The sequence below is a fragment of the Crotalus tigris genome, unplaced genomic scaffold (assembly GCF_016545835.1).
Source record: "Crotalus tigris isolate CLP2741 ecotype Arizona unplaced genomic scaffold, ASM1654583v1 scf7180000018831.1652172, whole genome shotgun sequence".
Classification (NCBI taxonomy): Eukaryota; Metazoa; Chordata; class Lepidosauria; order Squamata; family Viperidae; genus Crotalus; species Crotalus tigris.
In genome coordinates, this window is record NW_024097221.1 from 1451130 (window position 1) to 1472218 (window position 21089).

Genomic DNA, 21089 nt, shown 5'->3' on the forward strand with positions numbered 1-21089 from the left:
GTAAACATATTTGCATATTAATACCACTGTACTTTGTGTTGATATTGGACATAGGATGAACTGGCTCCAAACGTATTTGCCTGTGGTAGCTGTAGACAAAAGTGTATTCACAAGTGTGGGAGGATGAACAATTTGGAGTACAAATGTATTCAGTTAAAGAGGAAAGAATGAAACAAACACATATGCCTGAAATTAGAACAGATATTTTTAATTCGAGGGACTTTTCTTGCTTGCATTTCACTATTTGTAAAGTCTTTCCATTTAAAGTTATGTGGTTTTCAAACATTTTGATAAAGGCGCAAGTAAAATAAATGACAGACCATAGTACTGGACCCACATACCTGTTTCTACTTCATGTCAATAATGCATGTTTAGATAAATAGAAAACACACAGTAGTCCAGCTTCTGTTAAGGTCAATACAGGTAATCCTCAACTTAAAATCATTCTTTTAGTGACTGTTTGAAATTACAATTGCATTGAAAAACAGTGACTTATGATCATTTTTCATATGACCATTGCACGTCACACACATTTGGCAACTGGCATGTATTTATGCTGGTTGCAGTGTCCCAAGGTGATGTGCTCACCTTTCGCGACCTTCTGACAAGCAAAGTCAATGGGAAAACCAGATTCACCTAACAACTATATTATTAACTCCATGCAAATACATATTTAAAGGGACATTATTCTGGTCTGGTTGATGTATATAATTTAGTGAACAGAAGGAGAATGCAGGTTAAGTTAAAGGCTTGCTGTAGAATATTCAATTATAGTTAACTTGCCTGATCATGTTTGTCTATGTGTGCAATATTATTATTTCATTCTGATATGTATGCTGTTCTCACCATGTTCATACGTCTGGTACCCGGAAGCCAATATGGGGCCTAACCATTTATTTGATCATATTTACTGGCATGGATGAATCAGAATGTTATGGGTACTGGGATTTTTGACCTACTTCTAGAAGCAGGACTGGTTCCAAATCACACTGTCAAACCTGAGGCTGAAACTGGAGCAGATGACATCATAATTTACCTTCTTTTTATTTGTTATAATTTCCTAGAACAGGGCTTTTTAAACTTTTCCAGCCTACGGAACCGGTTAGCTTCCTTTAATTAATTAATTTCTGGAATCCCTGAAGGAAAGCAATGTGTCATCATGAGCACAAACACCCTTAAGGGTTGGAGCTTTTGAATGTCATCTGCCAAGTCCTGTGGCCTATCAGCTGTGCCTCAGAAAAATTGCTATACGTAGATGGCCCGGCTGCAGTTAAACCTTCTTCGTCTTCTTCTTCTGTTTTTCTTTCTTTTTGAACTCTGTAGTCCTAAGATTCCATGCAACACAATTTGAAAAACTCCATCCTTATCTGGGATTTTGGATTATATGTACAATCAAAGATCGGCAAATATGAGGCAATCTATAGCTGAAATATGGGATGTTCTTTTCTCTAGCATATTGCCATCTTCTTATCCTACTATTATAATACTGGTAAAAATACTAGTCAGAGAATCCTTTTCTGAATGCTTGCATAGTGTGAACATACAGTGGTTTAATATGATATTTTAAAGGGGGAATTCTGTAAGTTTATGATGGGTGGAGAGTTCATTCTTTCTGGGGAACAGAGTGGAAACAGCACTGTCCTGTCCACTCCCAATATTTGCTCTAGAGAGCTGCATGTTAAGAAGATAAAATCTTAAAATCTTGTGATATAAAGGACTTCTATTCATCAGATTTTTTTACTTTCAACAATAGTCCATCAGAAAAGAAAAATCTGTAATAACAGATTAAGAATAAATGAGAAATGGAAACTAGATAATTTTAGGATATATTCTTATTACTATTACAGTCACCATCATTATTTGTTACATTACCCAGGACACTACAATGCTAATGCAGAGTAGTAATGTGGCTGCCAGTTTACTAGCTCTGTTGTGGTACACACATATGCTCCCCAAAGTGCTTTAAAGGAGGGCAAGCTAGCTTCACACCAGAAAAAAATATGAGCAGCTTTTCCTGAAGCATCATCCAAGGCCCCCTCCCTCCACTGGAGCCACCTTGGAAATGGGCATCGCAACTGGGAAAGTTCAGAGCCGGCAGGAACCTGACCGCCTGCACAAAGAACCAGTTCATCTCTCCACCCAAGCGGTACCTATGTATCTACCCACATAGAACATTCTTTTGAACTATTAGATAGGCAGAAGCTGAGAAGCTGAGCTTCACCCCACCACACAGTGCTAGGACTTGAACTGCTGGAGCAAAGACTACATCATTAAGCCACTGACCACCATGCCTCCTATTTAGATAACAGAAAAGAAATAGTTGATTGGAAGCTTTAAAATGCTTCATTCTGTATTCTCTACAAGATATGAATAGAAATAATGAATTCATATTTTATATAATTTGTTTATAATTATGACATCTAAATTTTTAGAACTATGTCCAATGTACTTATCCACCCTTCTCTGTAGTATGTATGATAACAGTATAGGAGTAGTAGACCACACAGTGTGTGTGTGTGTGTGTGTGTGTGTGTGTGTGTGTGTGTGTGTGTGAGAGAGAGAGAGAGAGAGAGAGAGAGAGAGAGAGAGAGAGAGAGAGAGAGAGCAGATTCTAATTTCCCATTGTATTGATTTTACTAAGTTCATCATTTGTATTTATGTTGACTGATTTGCTACATTGTAGTCTTTTAGCAACACTTTGTTCATGCTAATGTCATTGAGATGTTCCATCTTTTTTTTTGACAACAGTCTGGAAATAGCTGGCCACTTTCTTCTTCCAATGGTTGTCTAGATCAGTGATGGCAAACCTTTTAGAGACTGAGTGCCCAAACTGCAACCCAAAACCCACTTATGTATTGCCAAGTGCCGGGTGGGTGTGGCCCACTCGGCGGGTGCAGCTACAGTGGGCTTGGCAGACTGGGTGGGCATGGTCACTGGATGGGTGTGGCTGCAGTAGTCATGGCAGATTGAGTGGGCATGGCCAGGGTAGGCGTGGCCACCTTGATGTTGCTTATGGGGAGGGACACCTGTGGGAGCCAGGCAGGGTTGGGGGAGATCCAGGGGGTCTCTGGAAGGTGGAATGGTGGGCTCCCCATCATTGGCTCTAGGCTGGCTGGCTTTAGGCCAGTGATGGCGAACTTTTAGAGACCACATGTGCTGGGGCGATGGTGTGTGCCCACAGAGAGGGCTCAGTGTGCTGCCTCTGGCACGCCATCACTGGTCTAGATTTTTGCACCCTATATAACCCTATTTATCTATAAATCTTTTTTGTTGGCTTTCCACTTTAGTCTATAGCCCTGGTACTATAGACCCATTCCTGGGCTAACCACGATGAATCATGCTTAGCCCAGAGAAGACTTGCTTGATGTTGCTCTATACTGGCTTCTATTTGATCTGGAAATTATACCTCAAAATAACAACCAAAGATTCATTCTTCTGCTGTACTTCATTTATCTTTCTAACCACTGACTTGTCTGTGGCAATGTTTCATAGCAATTGGAAAGGAGATGCTCCACAGAAATCTTAGCAGCCACCTGTTTGAAGGGAAAAAATTTGTGTCTAAAAGGGAAAATGGTTTTTATATTGTTTTAATTCTTAACTCAGTTGAGCCACCCAGAGTTTGACATAAGTTGAGCAGCTACATAAATATTATAAATAATCAAATAAATAAATCATGCTATATGATTTGAAGAATGCTATAGCTACCTTTGTTTACAAGAAACAATATCAATGCTTTATAAAGGTGATTTATGATTTTGTGGCACAAATGACAAATCCTTGTGACAGCTGAAGTAGCACAGTAGTCAAGAGGCTGAGTATGAAAAAAGAGGTGCTTGAGATTTTGAAATTTGCCTCTCTCTGAATCTCTGTGAAATTCACTTGATTCCCTCATATTTATTCCCTGTAACCAAGAGCAGTTCCAGAGTTGTTAGCTCCCTTCAATTTTGGCAGCATTGTCTGCTCACTATGCAGTGCAGCAGGAGTTTCTGTTGTTGCTACTGCATTAAATGGAAAATAGCTACTTCTGTAGCCAGCATGTGCTGCCTGTGGTTAGTATTCATTATCTTAATTCTGGGATTAATTCAGATGGAAAAAAAGGTGGTTCTGAGAGGAGTCTAAGGATCAAGAAGCCATAACTAGCAATGTAGATGATCATTGGGGTGATTATGATGTTATGCTACCAAATATAACATGCAATCTTTGGATGCACATTTCAGAAAAAATCCCTTGTTTAAAGGAATATTATGATTTTTCTTTCTTTCTGAGATTACAAACTGTAGGTCTTAAATGTAACCTGCCTAAAAGTTAGATGAAAGCTGTATAATGGTGTTACATTCTCATTTGGGGCAGATTTGCATGATTGAACAGACATACTCATACAAATCAATCAAGAAATAAGAACTGGGAAATTATTGAAAGTTTTCTTTTGTTAAGTCTGGAAGCAAATCTGAATTATCGTCTATACTTGAACAAAAATAAATTCTTAATAGGTTGTGGGAATGCTGCAGACTTGATATATCTAGATTTCAACTTAGTATTTGACAAATTATCTGATGACATTCTGATTAGCAAATTAAGTGTCAGCTATATAAGATGTAATTAATGAAATATGGAAAAAATGAACATGAAATTCAACAGAAACCATTTTCTTACTCACATAGGAAATAAAATTTGAACATGAGGTAGAGTTTGGAAGATACCTGGTATTGTAATATATTTAAGCAAAAGATCTTGAAATAGTACTGATTATAAACTGAATCTGATTTAGAAGTGTGATGTAGCTGCAAAAAGGCAAACATATTTTCAGGCTGCATTCAACTGAAGTACAGTCTCCAAATCACAAATTCCACTTTGTTCTGCTACACCCTATAGTATATCTAGTTGAGGGACCTAGTTTTAGGAAAGAGGAACACAAACAGTCCAGAAAAGGACAACGATGATGCTCAAGAAAAGGGAAGTCAAATTCTATGAAGAGAGATTCAAAAAGATGAGTATGACTGATCTTTAGAAGAGGAGATTGAAGAATACTATCATATCAATCATTTCTAAAATGATGTCACACACCATTGTGTGTTCTGAGACTGCAGAACTTGGAATAATGGATTTAAAATAAAGAAGACAGATTTTGATTGAATGCTAGAAATATATCCTAAAAAAATGATAGAGAAAGCGCTTACCGAAAGTAATGGTAGTCACCTTCACTGGACCCGAGCTAGTAGAAACAAGACACCAGCTGTCAAGAATGATTTAATTTGAATTTCTGCACTAAGCATGAAATTGAACTCTCAGTTGAGATATAAAAAAAGAAAGACTTAGAGATAATATAATATCATCTTATTAAAATATCAAAAAGGATGTCACTCAGATGAAAGTCAAGAGCTATCCTCAGTTGTTTGAGGGCAGAACAGACTGGATTTAACTTGGAAAAGCAGATTCCGACTCAATGTTAAAAAAATATTGTTAACCTTAAGAGCAATTTGACAATCAAATATCCAGAAAGCTCTAGGCCTCCTTATCATATATGTACAAATGAAGATCAGATAATCATTTGTTGGGAATAGTTTAATTTAGATTTTTGTATTGAGCCAAGGCTGGATTCCTTATTGTTGCCTGATGAGTTGTGAGGATTGTTCTGCTGACATTGAGCTGTTTGGTCCATAACCCAACTCTGAATTCCTTTAATGAAACTAAATTGAAAGAGATTAAAACTAGCATTTATAAATTACAGGAAGAGTTTATTATACATACAGTACTGAAGGAGTTTCAGATCCTTGAACAATCGTTTCAGCTTCTTTCCACCCCATTTGCTATAGAACCTGATAAGAGTTGCAGAAGAAATACGGGTGGAGTTAATGGAAGTTCATTGTGACACCATTTTGAAGCAGAAAAAAATGTAATTTTTATTTAACAAATTTATGTTAATGGCACATTATTTTTCTTTATTCTTGACTTACTATTAATGGATTAAAAAGGTTTAGTGTTGAAGCACCCGGAACAATTTGAATCTGACATGCCAATCAAACCAAATTAATCAAATAAACCTTTTAAAGAGCTGCCTTTAAAAAAAAAAAGAGCTCAGATTGCCAATTTATATATGTTGCTGTCCCTGCTATTCAAGTGACATCACTATCATGTTCTTGCTTTTGATCCAGAAGGCTTTTAGTTACACTGAGCAAGATTTTTTTTCCACCTGTGTTTAGAAAAGCAAGAATCACCATCATTTATCTGTTCTTTATGCTGCTAAAAGCAGTTGGGGTGGTAAACATAGTCGAAGGGCACAATGCATGCGCAGTTCCTTCTGGACTGTATGTTATGGCCATAATTCAACCAACCTCAAGTGTCTTGTTATCCCCTGTCTATGTAAATTGGTTTGTAATTATCCTGAATAAATAGCACTTATTTATTCCTAGAATATGAAAGGCACCGTTGATATTGAACTGAACAAAACAAATATCTTCTAGTTGTCCCCTTTGATACAGATTGCCACATCCATGGTCACACCTTAGGCAGGTATGCTGCTTTCCGTTTGTGCCAAGTTTTTGTATTGTGTTGTGTGTGTGTGCAGAAATAATATGTGGAAAGGATAGTTTTAGACACAAGCACTCTTACACTGACTTATCGGGAGGTAAATGAATGCTGGGCAGGAACATTTGATTACATTTGCTGCCAGTGAAAATCTGTTGCATACAGTTTTGTTTGTGGTTTAACTTTTCCCCCCTCCTGTTGATTTCAAATGATCTGAAGTTACAAATACGTTTCTGGAGCATAATTCCTTTTCTTCTAATTACACACGTTAATTCCCTGAAGTAACCTGTCTTCTGGGGGGCAGGTGGGAGTGGGGATAGATTGGTCTTTTAAAGAAAAGCACAGACACACGAACTCACAAACACCACACACACTCTCACAGGGAGACCAATGTCTCATCCACTAAAAAGACTCTCTTTTGTTCTCAGGACACAAATGTAACCTGGTTAGACTTGTTTTGTTTGTGCGTAAAGGTGTGAGTTGGCTGGCTGTATGCAAATATTTGCAAGCACTGTTTTTTTTTTTTAAGGTTTAATTTTAGAAGATCCAATCAGAATAACAGGAAGTGACCTAAGGGATTCCACAATTGGACAGCTTAGCATTCTAAAACATGTTTTAAAATTAATATTGCATCCATTTATCTTCACTGCTACGAGTGAAGTGATAGCCTGCCACCTATGTTTACTTAATAGCTGACATACCTTGACCACTCTTTTGACTTTTTTCTCTAACTAAAGGATTTCCTCAACAGAATCAGCAGCTAAATGAGGTAAGGGGCTTTTTAATTTGGTTTCTCCTTCAGTTCTTTTTTTTTTCCTAAACAACCACTAGGATTGAATTTTTTTTTTAAAAAAATATGCTTAAGTACATGCACTGTTTAGGTATGATGATAAATCTTCTATTCCGAAAATACAGGTGGAATTCTTCGATCAAAAGCTGTTAAAGAATTTGGCTGCCATCCTGCTCTTTGGCAGCTTGAGTTCAGTGAAATCAGTGAATTTAAAGTATCATAACTATGTGCAAGCTGCAGCGATTTGCTCAGCCAGTAGAAAAGTAGAGCACATTTGGAGTAAAAATGCTAATAACAATAATAATGTCATTTATTTATCTTGACTTTTGTCTGCTCTGATATAGTCACTAACCCGAAGTAAAATAAGCAAAAGGGGAAAAAGTGACAATTTCTTAAGAGTTGTTTGCTCCTACTAACTCCTGCTAACCTACTAAACTTAGATAAACTGAATTCTTGGATGTTTCTTGATGATCTATTTTTGAATGATGGGCAGACCAGAAGTCAGATCTGTTGAGTTCAACATTGCTTTGAGTTTTCTGAAACATACGAGATGCTAGTTTTAGTAATATAAGAAACTTATATAACTATGGATCACCACCAAATTGTATCTTTGCTTCTCCAATGAAATGTTTGGCAAGGTGGTTTATGGCTCACATCGCCAACCCTGGAATTACTAATAGCTGTGTATCATGAAATTCTACTAAAACGTTTCCTATTCTGGTATAATCTCAGCCAAAGAAAAAAATCCCGATGATCTTCCCCAGTCTCCAGAAAAATAACTCTGGCTGCTTTCCTATCAGGTCCATGCTCTTAATTATTTCTACAGCTTTATATACTTCAAGTTTAGGAATTTTAGCAGAATGGAATAACAGCAAAATAGGGACTTAAATTCCAAGTCATTTTAGGGGATTTGCCGTGGTGTTTGTCTAAGATCTATTTGTATAAGTGCAATTTTAGTTTTTACTTTTCTTTTTGGGTTATTTATGATTATGAAAAGAGCTTGAAGGTACATCCTGTATATGCATGTACAAAGTAGATATGCAGCGTAGCAGGCAATGTTTAACATTTTCATTTGAAGTTTAATATTAACCAGAATTCTGAGCCTGATAATTTTTATTGGTAGTTAGGAAATAATTTCTGTTAAAGAGATAGCAGAGGGAATGTTGATTTTAATGCTACATAAACTGAAGATAGATAAATGTATTTGGCAACCATATCAAATTGAAGGTGATCTATTCCTTTCCTGAATAATATTTTTTACACATTGCTATGATAAAAAAAGGAAAACAGAGTCGGCTACCAGTTATTTTTACCTTGTACTAAAAATTCTTATTGCGTTTTTCCCCGTCCACTTTGGCCCAGATCCTCTGGGCACTTCGTTGGAAGTTAGTCCACTCAGCGCAATCAGATTCATTTCTGAACCAAACTAAAAGAAAACCACTGCAATAAATTACTATTTGTTTTTAAAAAATTAAACATAAGTTGTTCTTTCTTCTTTCTATCCTTTCTACAGTTCCCTTTTTACATTTTTCTATAAATTATAAGAGAAAAAGATAAACATTTTACATTAAGAAATGCCTACAAGTACTTAATTGCACATAACAGATATGCTTCCATTATATTTTATATGTTGCCAAAAGTAGTGTTCAAATATTAAAATACTCTACTATGTTATTGTCACAAAGGGTGGCTGATACTACAGTGAGGTAAAAATATAAAATTGTTTACAAACAGGAGTTCACATCATCTAGAAATATGAAATATCTATCTATCTATCTATCTATCTATCTATCTATCTATCTATCTATTTAATTATTAAGGAAACCAATGTAATTAAACTGATTTATAGTGTTGAGTCTTAATCGATGGTACCTGTGTATCTCAATATTTGTGTATCTCAATGCACAGAAATTTGATAAAATTAGTTTTCTTATTCTTTATAATTGAGGGTGAACTCCACCTGAACTTTCTTTTAACAAAGAATTGACTTCTCTGTCTAAATACAGGAAATTCACATGGGGCACTGGAACACAGAACACATAATTATTTTAAGACGAATTATATCTCTATTTTCCAGCAAACATAGCTTTCTCTAAGTAGTCCATTTGTGTAGTCAGCATTTAAAGGCACAAAGTAAACAACATTAAATTAGATGTAGAAGTTGACATCATACACAACAACAGATGTTAACTATGCTAATAATAGCTTCATTGCTAACTAAAATTCTTTTAAAATGAAAGCACTTGACTCTATGAATGTGAGACATTTCTTAAAACTCCTTATTTTATTCAGGTTTGTATTGAATTATATCATCTTGGCATATGAAACAGTTTAGTTCCAATAAATATGGATTGAGATTTTTTTTTTTCACTTCCAAACTTCCAGTCCAGCTTAAGGTCGATTTATCCCACTCTTTATGCAAGCCTCTCTCTTTTGATGTTATCCATGAAATGAATACAGTCATTATACTGTATGAGTGGAGGGTGTTTATATTTTGTGGGTCAAGAGGATGGCAGCATTTAAAGATCTAAAGGCTACAATGATGAGACATATCATAGACTTATTTCTGTCATGGGTAGCAGCTTCATATACATAGAAAAAAATATGTAACGTAACAATCTTTCAATCTGAACTGGATACTTGGGACCACATTTCTGTATTAGAGTATTTTATTAAATTAGAAATCCCGTAGAAAAGTTAATGCAGCACAACTTTTCTTCCTAAGTGAGATCTAATAAATAGAGTATTCAATTGCTCCATCTATCTATAAACAAATTTAAGCTAAAGGTACTAGTTTTTTAAAATTAAAATTATTAAAATATTGTATGTAGGGATAATCTATTATATAGCAGTAGACTCTATTTTGCATGAAAAAAATATCTGATTGAATTTGAGGTGTTTCAGACGAGAACATGGACATTTTTTTGAAGAGCTACTGATACAAATTTTTCCAGACTCTAGGCACTATAAAATAAAACTGATAAATAAATTAAAATATGACAGACATTTTCCCAGATCATTGATTCTCATTGGGTTTGTGTCATTTTTCCTCTAAAATATTATAAGAAGCTGTTAAAAATCTCAGGAGATGTTACTGGAGGACTCAGTGATGGGATTCACATATGTGAACAACCGGTTCTCTGTGTGGATGACGCTTCCGGAAGTCCATTCTGGGCCTGGGCAACAAAAAATTAGCTACTGGTTCTGCCGAAGTGGTGTGAACTGGCTGAGTCCCACCACTGGGAGGACACTGAAATCTCACAGGATTTTATGTGAACATTAGCAGGATTTTGTGATCCATAAATTATTGGCTATTTATTAATTCCTAAACTTAATTCTTGATTGTACTTATATTTGGCACCTGTGGGAAGATATCTGTCTGATGTAGACCACAGTGCACTACATGTGTTGATGATCTGATTCAACATATACAAATTTGTTTTCTGAAATTTGTGATTTTCCTAGATAATTCTCAGCCATTGTTTTATTATGGCATTTAAATAAGACTTATATTGTCTTACCCTATGTTTGTGTGATCTGAGATAAAAAATAAACAATAGTTCAGTTATAGCTCTTACTCTGTCATAATAGTGATGCATACTCTAGTTTGAAGAAAGAAGAGGAATCACAACTATATTATTAAGTATTTTGTAAAAGTACTGGAAGCCCTAATAAAGTAAAATTTAGTAACCATTCTTAGCTATAAAAGAAATCTAGACAAACTTGGTACAATTTGCATGAATATAATTGAAATAATACTATGGTATATTATATTAAGTATGGTGAATAAATCATCCCATAACTAAATCCCAACATGGTACAAAATATAGAACACGTAGGTTACATATTTGTTTATTAGACAAACAATTACATATTAAAAATAAAATTAGCAAATGAATAGACTAATTGGGTTCTCTGTATTAATATTCTATAATGTCATAAAGACAGAGATATTTTCATAGATAACTTTACAGCATTCAATGTGCTATTTAGGAACTAGCATTGACTAGCACTGATGATGTTACTAGTTAGGGTAATGAAACATCTGCAAGAAAACAAGCAAGCTCAGAGAGCACCAAGGACCCCCTGCTGAAGAGTTGCATCCCAAATTATGCAAGTACCAAGTTCCTAACTCATATGCAACAAGGCTTCTTGTTGGTTCTGCACAGTATCAAGATCTGTTTTATGGAGCGTGGGGTTGAAGAACAAAGGAAAAATCTGTTCCGTTGTTGAATGCCATTCTACTAAGGGAATGACAGCACTGGTTATATATAGCCTAAAAATGTGTTTTCAATATTAGGATATGAGTACTGTAACTTATCCTATGTGTAGTTCCTAGTTACAACAAAGTTACAAGCAAAAACTTTCAAACTTATGTTATCAATGATACTATGTGTCTCAAGGTAATAGCAGAAGCTTATCATAACATACTTACAATTAGATCTTTTTATTTAGGACAATAAGTGCATGAAAGCTACTGATAACATGAGAAAATGCATAGACACAAACCTTGTTAACAAGAAAGAAACACTGAAAAATGTTTGTAAGAGATAAGACAATGATAATAGCAAAGTTAATATATATATAATAAAATCTACAATTAATACTATAAGACACGGGTGTCAAACTTGCCGCATCTCATGATGTATTGTGACGTATTGTGACTTTTTTCCCATTGCCAGAGTTGGGGTGGGCACGGCAACCAGCCCATGGGCCAGCTGTTTGACACCCCTGCTATAAGACTACAGTATTATTTTTAAAATGGAAATAGGTTTATAATAAGGTGGAAATAAAGCTATTATCTGTAAAACACCCAGAGATGGGCAGTATCTAAATTGGATAAATAGATGATGGACAGACAGACAGATAATCAGGTTCTAAATCACTCTTACTATAATCTAGGAAAGATTCCCAAATTCACTGTTCTAGCTGTAGAGCATGAAGTATAATACTGTCTCCAGCTCTAGTGGTTTTAATGAGAAATTATTTCAGATATTAGAAAAAACATTATTACTCATGATAGGAATCCATTATTGATTTAAATTGGTTTCTCAGTAAGCCAGCAAAGAAATCAATGAATTTGAGTAAAGGAAAGCATATGAGATTTGTTCCCCAGCAGAGAAATCAAGTTGTATATCAACTTGCTTTATTTTTTCTTATGTTTTTCTTATGTTTTTAGCAAATTTTCCTCAGTTTAATCCAATAATTCTTTTATGTTAGGCTTTCATTTCATTGCCTTTGTGGGAGTAACTAATTTATAACATAGTAGTATTACTCTTTCACGTTATGGAAAAATCAGCCAAGATGTTGTGGTTAGAACAGTTGGTACACCCAACATAATTATCTCCAAATTTGTCTTAATGGTTTTGACCAAATATATTATTATTACATATCAATGTGGTACAATTGCACAAAGTTTCATTAATAAAAACAGGCGGGCAGATAGACAAGTAGTATTGCCTAACTGGTACTTTCTCTCCCTCTTAAGTTTTCTTTGCAATGATAAGTTTTTAATTATGCTAAAAATTACTGTTATTTGGCAGAATTACATTGTAATAAAATATCTGAGGAACAGCATTGGGTTCTGAGGCTCCCTTAACTTTGGTGTGTGCCTGTTGTGCAAACTTTGAAAGTTTTACTTATTTTTTGTTTCTCTTCTAGGAGTGTATTTTCTTTTGTTGTTTAGTCTGATTATAATTATTATACCAGGAATGTGGAGGGTTTTGTTATAATTAGCATCATTCTAGATGTATAGAATGTGATAATCAAAGCAATGCTATAGCTGCAGTCATAGCCCATTTCAGACACTGAGCTCCTGTCAAATGAATTTTATGGAAAGGATGCTATTATGGACACATTCTCTTTATTTGTAGCTGTATCTAAAACAAGAATGGATAATTGAAAGGGAGAGCACTTCTTTTCCAAGCATATTTATTCTGGGTAGCACAATTGTATTCCAACACAGATCAGGGTGAGGCATTTGCTGGATTTCCTATGGCAATGGCTTTGAATCTGTAATTGTTGCTGTTTCCTTTCTTGTACTCAGGCATGTTTGTTATCTGTCACATAACAAAGGAATCTTTGGTGTGATCCATAGATTTACCGCTGGTGCTCCTAGATTTGTTTTGTTAATAGTTAGGGTTTGAACCTACACAACTAGTGATACCAGAATTTTGGTATTTAAACTCACAGGTGCTTTTGGTAGTAACAACCACAGCCCTGGAAATTTTTTCTTTAGGCTGTGGTTATACAACTGCCATTCTGATTCCTTATTTATATAATTTAAAGAAATAAGGATGAAGAGTTGGTTCTGATGTCTTCTCTAATCATTTCTTGATGTGTTTTCATGCTGAGATGTGTAAGATGAGAACATCGAGAAAGTTGATGTTTGAAAATATGTAAGTTTTAAGTGGAAATGTGTTTGTTATTTATCTAATTTCATATGAACTCATGAAAGCCAGTTAAACTGTTATATATCAGCAACCAAGAGGCAGGCTGATGTATTGAAAAATAAACAATGTGATTCCACGTCCCTATGGTCTATTACTAGTGGGAACTTAATAATTAATCTTACTCTAAGACAGTGGTTCTCAACCTTTTTAATGCCGCGACCCCCAACAGGTCGTAAGTCGAGGACTACTCAACTGGTCGTAAGTCGAGGACTACTCAACTGGTGCAGCACCATTTGCAGAATGGGACTTTTGGCGGGCTCAGCAGGGCAGAGACAGCCTGGACAATTCCTATTAGCTTTTGAAAACCAATAGAATTAGACTCTATTCAAGAGAGTCTATTCTATTGGCTTTCAAAAGCTAATAGAATAAAAGGGAGTAGCACAGCTAAGGAAAAGGGGGAAAAATGGCGGACTGCGTTGTTTGGCGACCCCCGTGAAATGGTCATTTGACCCCAAATGGGGTCCCGACCCACAGGTTGAGAACCACTGCTCTAAGACATAAGGGAGATCAACAAATGCAAAATAGAAGTAACTCCCTCGAGTTTTAACCTAGCTTACTCCTGACTCAATGCGTATTTGATTGTATTCTTAAGATCTGGATTTGTGAATTTTGACCTGAAAGTGAAACTCCTTTATTTCTTCATGTTCTGTTTTATTTATTTTCAGCTAGTACTCATTGTTAAAGATCTGCAGACACAACTATTTAAGGCAAATGCTTATGTAGCTGGGGAATTGGGGACATTATTTAGAATACTACAATTAACTTACATTGGCATCATTTTCCTAATGGTCCTTCCTAATGATTCTGGCATTCATGTTATACAGCAAGCAAAAGAAAAATTGTAAACAAAATTTGCTTACACTTGTTTTATAATACAATCCCTCTTTGGAGCCACTGAGTATTGTATTTGTGCTGTCATAAACTGCTGCTTTATTTTTGGCTGTATGGAAAAGTACATCAAATACTACTATCACACAGGGACCTCATCTTCCAAAATGAATGAAATTTTGCTACTGATGTAAAAACATTCCTATGAGCATTTAATGGAAAAACACCATCAATGGAATGAGTACAGTTATGCATTCTTTTCTTTGCTTTTTGACTTTCAAATACTCTTGCAAGACAAAAGTGGGTCTAAGCTCAACTCTGATAAGACGAATATATCAAATTTAAACAGCAGGTGCAATAATGATGATCATGATGATAATAATAATAATAAAGATCATGTTGCCAACTCAAACAAAATTACTTGGAAGATACTGACAAGGTAACAGAAAGCCATGCCAACAATCAAATTAACAGTTCTGTTTATGGTACATTTTACCTTGATGACTTGTTTCCAGTCTTTTGATATATAAATGCTCTATTGTATTGCTGGATCCATTTTACTTTTGGTAAGTCTGCCAACAGCTTTACAGGCAGGGGAGCTGTTTTCTGCTGCAGCAGCAAGAGAAAAGCAATATAGGTTGAGAAATGTTGCTTTCGGCAGCTAATGAAGCAATCCATTTTTTCCTTTGGCTGTTAAGAGGAAAGGGCATTCACTTAAGTCCTATTGATTTCCTAACTTCCTTTGGATCAAACCTGTGGCTTTAAGGATCCTTTCCTTTAGGATGGTGTTTCTCTGGCCATTCACATGAGAACAAGTGAATAAAGATTACTCTGTGCAGTTGTAACCATCACCTGGCTGGGAAGCACTGAATTAATTTTTCTCAGAAATTTTATTTCATTTATGCTTTTTTGTTGTCTGGTATATTTCCAATATACCTTGCTCTTCAGAAGAATGCCATGTACTGACACTCAAGATAGGACGATAGATTTCTCTGGCGCCTGCACTAATTTGTATGATAGGGCTGGGTTCTCACCCAACAAAAGAAAGAGCATATTGCAATTGCACTTTTCCATTTTAAAATATTGGAATGCTATTTTAAAAAGCATTATATTTTGTCCTGAGTTCTACATAATATTGCCATTGTCTTCAAGTTATCTAACCCCAGCCGTCTGAAATCAGATAACTAATTCACAGTTTGGTTTCAATGTTCTTTGATGGATTACCAGATTAAGTGGGACAGGACAAGAGCCAAGTTTAATAACACAGAGTTCAGCACCATTAATTTCTATGGAGCTTCTTGTTCAAAATAGTTTCAGAATACATCAAGGCAGCACTGCAAGTCAAACAAAATCAAATAAAATAGAGGTTCATTCTATCAGAATCATAAATTTGAATATATTACTATTGGAATTGGAAGGAAACCTCCCGACAGGGCAAAAGTTTGGTCAAAGGCAAAGGCTAATTGCAAGAGTGGCAACATGTAAAGGCCAGGCTCAAAACTTCTTTGACTTCCCCATTCCCTCATACTACAATGCTCAAGTAGAGAAAACTCCCTGCAAATCTTTGCTAATCCTCAACCTAAATATCTTTTAGTGGCCATCAAGTTTAATGGCCAAGCTTGATTAACTTGATGAAATTAATGATGAAATATTTCAGAGTGTTTTGTCTCTGTTGGCTATCAGTTAAATAAAATGGATGGTCCCAAATAGCTTTTAACAGAAAGAGTAAGTACTTGTTCTTTGTTATCCCCATCACTTCAAAATCTCCCTACAAGTGCCTGAACTGTTTTGTTTTTGAGTCAAAAGTAGTTAAGACAGTAACCGAAGGTAGGAACTCCCTAAATGTATAAATGGGCATTGTGAACTAAACTGTGTAACTGTCTTTGTTTTCCTAACAATTATTAACAAAGAGTAGATGATTTCCATTCATACTTGGAGGATTTCGTTAATTTCTACTTCCTTCTGCAGCTTCCCATCTATGCCATATTGTCTGCCCTTCTGGTATGACATGGGGATGGGTGGGACAGCTCCTAGAAATTAATCCCATCAAGTGTTACAATTAAAATTATAGGATTTAAACAAAATTAAACATTAAAAGATGCAAATTACTGCAAACTATAGAAGACAGAAATATTTTCAGAATGGCGGATAAAATTAATTAGAATATTGATGTTCTGGATATCTTCCCATGATACCATCTTTATTATATAATATTTAAGTTTAAATTAGATTCTTCAGCCCTTATTTCTGCCTCTTATGGCTCCTTCCAAACTAAAAAGAATACACTGATTCCTTTCCATTCTTTTGCCTGCTATTTGTTATGTCCGTTTTGTCTTTTTTCCTATGAATTGCATCTCACAATCCTTATTTCTTCCTTACTGTACATAATGTTTCCTTTCATGCTAAGTCTCTCATAAGCTCTGACTGCAAGAGTTTGTGTTTCTGAATGAAAAGGAACAAGAACCAGGAAATGAATATCCTGTTCATTGATCTTAATAGTCTAGAACAAAATAGTCTGGGATTCTATCATCATTCTTAAACATTCTATGACCTATGTACTTAATCTTTTGCTTTATTAAAGAAACATCATACCTGTTTAAGAACAAGTAGCTTCTTCAATTTTCAGACTTTGTTTTGTTTCAGAATTGAGATTCTAATCACCACAGGACATGTCTAAGTGAATTGAATCAATTTATTTTAAACATATTTTTATATATTAAGCCTGTTATGTTGAAATCTGCCATCCATTTTCTCTGAGATGTTCACCTTTGGGTGATAATTTTCTCCCTATGCTTTTAAGAATTCATTTAAAATTCTCTTAGTGTTTTAAAATTTACTTTATATTGTAGATTTCAGAATGTTCCTCTGCAGCTATTTATGGTTTCTGTTGTGCATGTTTTTTGTTATTCTAAAACTTTCATGGCTACCATGCGTCTCAGTTTGAAAAACCTAAGGAAAAGAGTCTCATGGTGATGTAATGGGAAACTAGAAGCCAGGAAAGATAAGTCTCCTGAAGAGATGATTATACTGTACTTTGAAAAAAAAACCAGGATATTCAGACACATTGCACTTATGAATGTGCCAAGCTCCTTCCATTTTGCCTTTTATTCTTCTTGGCATGGTACTAGTGGTATTTATTTTTACATGGAACTATTCAAATATTTGCATTTGAATAGAATAGTCCCATTAGTTTTAAGTCTCCAGAACTGATGCATTTAGTATAAGCAGCAGCTGTTTCAGGAAGCCAAAATTATAAATAGCCCTTATTTTAGAACTTATAGCCTCTTAGAATAAAATGTAGCTTTATTTATTTGCTGCAGTTTCTTTTGTTGTGTTGCCCATCTGCTAATCCAGCATGACTGGTTCAGGAATTCTGGGAGTTGAAGTCCACGAGTCATAAAAGAGCCAAGGTTGCCTATCCCTGTGCTAACCCAAGAAAAATACATTTAAAATGCTACGTTAGATGCTGTGTGCTGAATTGGGATATGTAATGTGACCACAGGCACACCTTCCTTCTCACCTACCCACCTCCTACCCCACCCTCCTGTATTTATATTTTAATTAAAATACTTATAAATTGAAATTACATTAGTTATAATTTATTAATTTAAATGAAATCAAAGGGCAACTTCAGCATGATCTTTATTTACAAGAATGTCTCTAGGACTTAACTCATAGGCATGCTTAGAAAAAATAATGCTGGACATCTGCAAATATTTTGCTGGGAATTATGCCCCTGTGCACAATGAATTGCAATAGTGAAGAGTTTCTGGAGGACCAGAGGGGATTTGGGTAACATCTTCACCAGTTTGTGTTCCAGTAAACAAGTGTTATGACTAATAATCCCCACTCCCATGGCAGCCATTTCTGTGCATTTATTTGCAACCCAAAGATATGTTGAAAGAAATTAAGGGAAAAGGCAGACAACTCTGTCAGCAGAATAATCCCCTGAAAGCCAAATGGAACTGAAACAAATTTAGTATCAGAGAAGACACCAGCCAAAAAAAGATCAAGTTTGAAACTAGGCTGGGAATTGTGGGATGAGTCCCCTCTCCGCAGTTCCCCATACATCCCTATGGGAAAGGTGGATAGGAAGCAGCCTGCTGTGTTGCTGACTGCTTCATTTTAAACCTCCCTTCTTTTCTCTGGGGCACATAATCCAGAAGAGAACTCAGTTCTTCTCAGTGCGCACATAGGGGAAAATAGAAGTACACCAGTAGGTATATATATGCCTTACATTGCATCCAGATGGCCCCCATGGTCACCACTACTAAGGGGTTGTAAAAATTTCAGAAGCCATGCTTAGCATGTTTTCTCTACCTTGGGAGACTAGAAAGTCCCTGTCTTTGAGAGAAACTAGAGCATTGTCTAAGAATTCCAAATATGTAAAGATTGCCAGGGATGCTTAATTAATAGCATAGGTCAGGAATAGTAGAGAGCTCCTGGAGGACTAGATTCTACAGATTCAAGAAAGCTAGTCTGTCAGGACAATTATTTATCCTTGCCTGTATTTTTAGTTCTACTTTTTGTTGTTTTATTGGGTGCAAGTATGAATCTTCCTACACACACATTGCTACATGAGCTGCACAAGGTGACAGTTTGCTTTCAGGTTTAATTCAAGGTATTGGTTGTCATCTTTAAAGCCTTCATGGCATGGAACCAGATTACCTGAGGAACCATCTTGTTCAGATTGCATTGACTTGTCCCACCCCATCGGACAGAAAGGGATCCTGTCAGTTAAAGAACTTTGACTAGTAGGATCTAAGAAGAGAGTTTTCTCTGCCCGTGTCCTATGGAATATTTTACCCCCAGAGATAAGGTGAGCCCCCAATCTTTCAGAAAACTCTTAAGATCTGCCTCTGCCAATTAGCATGGGGGGGTGTCTAAGAGTGTTAGGTAACCCTGGAGGTAGCTGATGCTTGAGCATGCTCCTTCTGCCTTAACGATTTTTGTTTTTGTTGTTAGTTGCAAAGTCGTGTCCGACCCAGCGCGACCCCATGGACAATGTTCCTCCAGGTCTTCCTGTACTCTACCATTTTCTGAAGTCCATTTAAGTTCACACCTACTGCTTCAGTGACTCCATCCAGCCATCTCATTCTCTGTCATCCCCTTCTTCTATTGCCCTCAATCTTTCCCAGCATTAGGCTCTTCTTCAGTGAGTCCTTCCTTCTCATTAGGTGGCCAAAGTATTTGAGTTTCAACTTCAGGATCTGGCCTTCTAAAGAGCAGTCAGGGTTGATCTCCTCTAGGACTGACCAGTTTTTGATCACCTTGAAGTCCAGGGGACTCGCAGGAGTCTTCTCCAGCACCATAGTTCAAAGGCCTCCATTCTTTTGAGCTCAGCTTTTCTTATGGTCCAACTTTCACAGCCATATATTTCTTAACTTGGATTTTTTTTTTACCTTTAACTTGCTTTTTAACTCTGTTTTTAACTGTGCTTTTAATCACGTTTTTATATTATTTTATGATGTTGTTTTTAAGCCGCCCAAAGTCAGTTTGGCGAGATGAAAAGTGTAAAAATTTGATAACTAAATAATTAAATGAACGAACAAAGAAATAAATATTTTTGTTACATTCCATGCTTCTGCTTCCTCTAAACAACCTTAGAAAGATTTATTTCAGACAAAACAAAAATCTAACGAAAGGTTAAATCATAGCCAGAAGGTTATTTTTTACTGCTTATATAAAACTGTTTCTATAAAAAAAAACAGATTTTATAAAAGCTAAAATCAAATGAAGTAAAGCTAACCCTTCAGTGCAAAGTTATGAAATTCATGGCCTGAAAACTGCTTGTGGTGTGCATAATACACATATCTATGTTTGTGTTTGTGTGTATACTGTGTAATTGTGTGCATGTATTCAATTTTTAAAGTAAATTATACAGGAAGATGGCATAGCACATGCATTATCATCTTGACTCAACATATAGTTCCTCGGCATGCTAACAACAACTAGGGACAACTGGTGAAGTGCCACACAAGGCAGAGAGTAGATCTTAGCCATTCTATCAGAAATTACAGGATTATGATCTAATGAAAGGAAGTATTAGACTAGATGTCCCAAAGGTGCTTTTCACGAGGCAACTGGGCTTTCTTGTTTTTCTTTGAAGACATTTTGGTTTTCATCCAAGAAGCTTCAGAGCTTCAAAGAAAAACAAGAGGGTCCAGTTGCCTCTTGCAAAAGCACCTTTGGGACAACCATGACCTGGATGGATGAGAATCTCCATAGACATTTAGCTATGCAATATTAGACTAGATGCTTTTCTAGAGCAGTGGTTCTCAACCTGTGGGTCGGGACCCCATTTGGGGTCGAACGACCATTTCACGGGGGTCGCCAAACAACGCAGTCTGCCATTTTTTCCCCCTTTTCCTTAGCTGTGCTACTCCCTTTTATTCTATTGGCTTTTGAAAGCCAATAGAATAGACTCTCTTGAATAGAGTCTAATTGTATTGGCTTTCAAAAGCCAATAGGAATTGTCCAAGCTGTCTCTGCCC

General features: G+C 35.9%; 1 protein-coding gene across 6 annotated transcripts in view; it reads left to right on the forward strand.

The window, feature by feature from the left end:
- EHF (ETS homologous factor) overlaps window positions 1–21089 on the forward strand; it is an 80672-nt gene that overhangs the window by 29092 nt on the left and 30491 nt on the right. For 3 of the 6 annotated variants that reach the window (XM_039356856.1, XM_039356857.1, XM_039356858.1), the window contains exon 1: window positions 7137–7294. The exons of the other annotated variants lie outside the window; for them this stretch is intronic. The gene's annotated coding sequence lies outside the window, so the exon portion shown is untranslated. Of the gene's footprint in view, window positions 1–7136; window positions 7295–21089 lie in introns of those variants that run through there. 6 annotated transcript variants of the gene reach the window in all.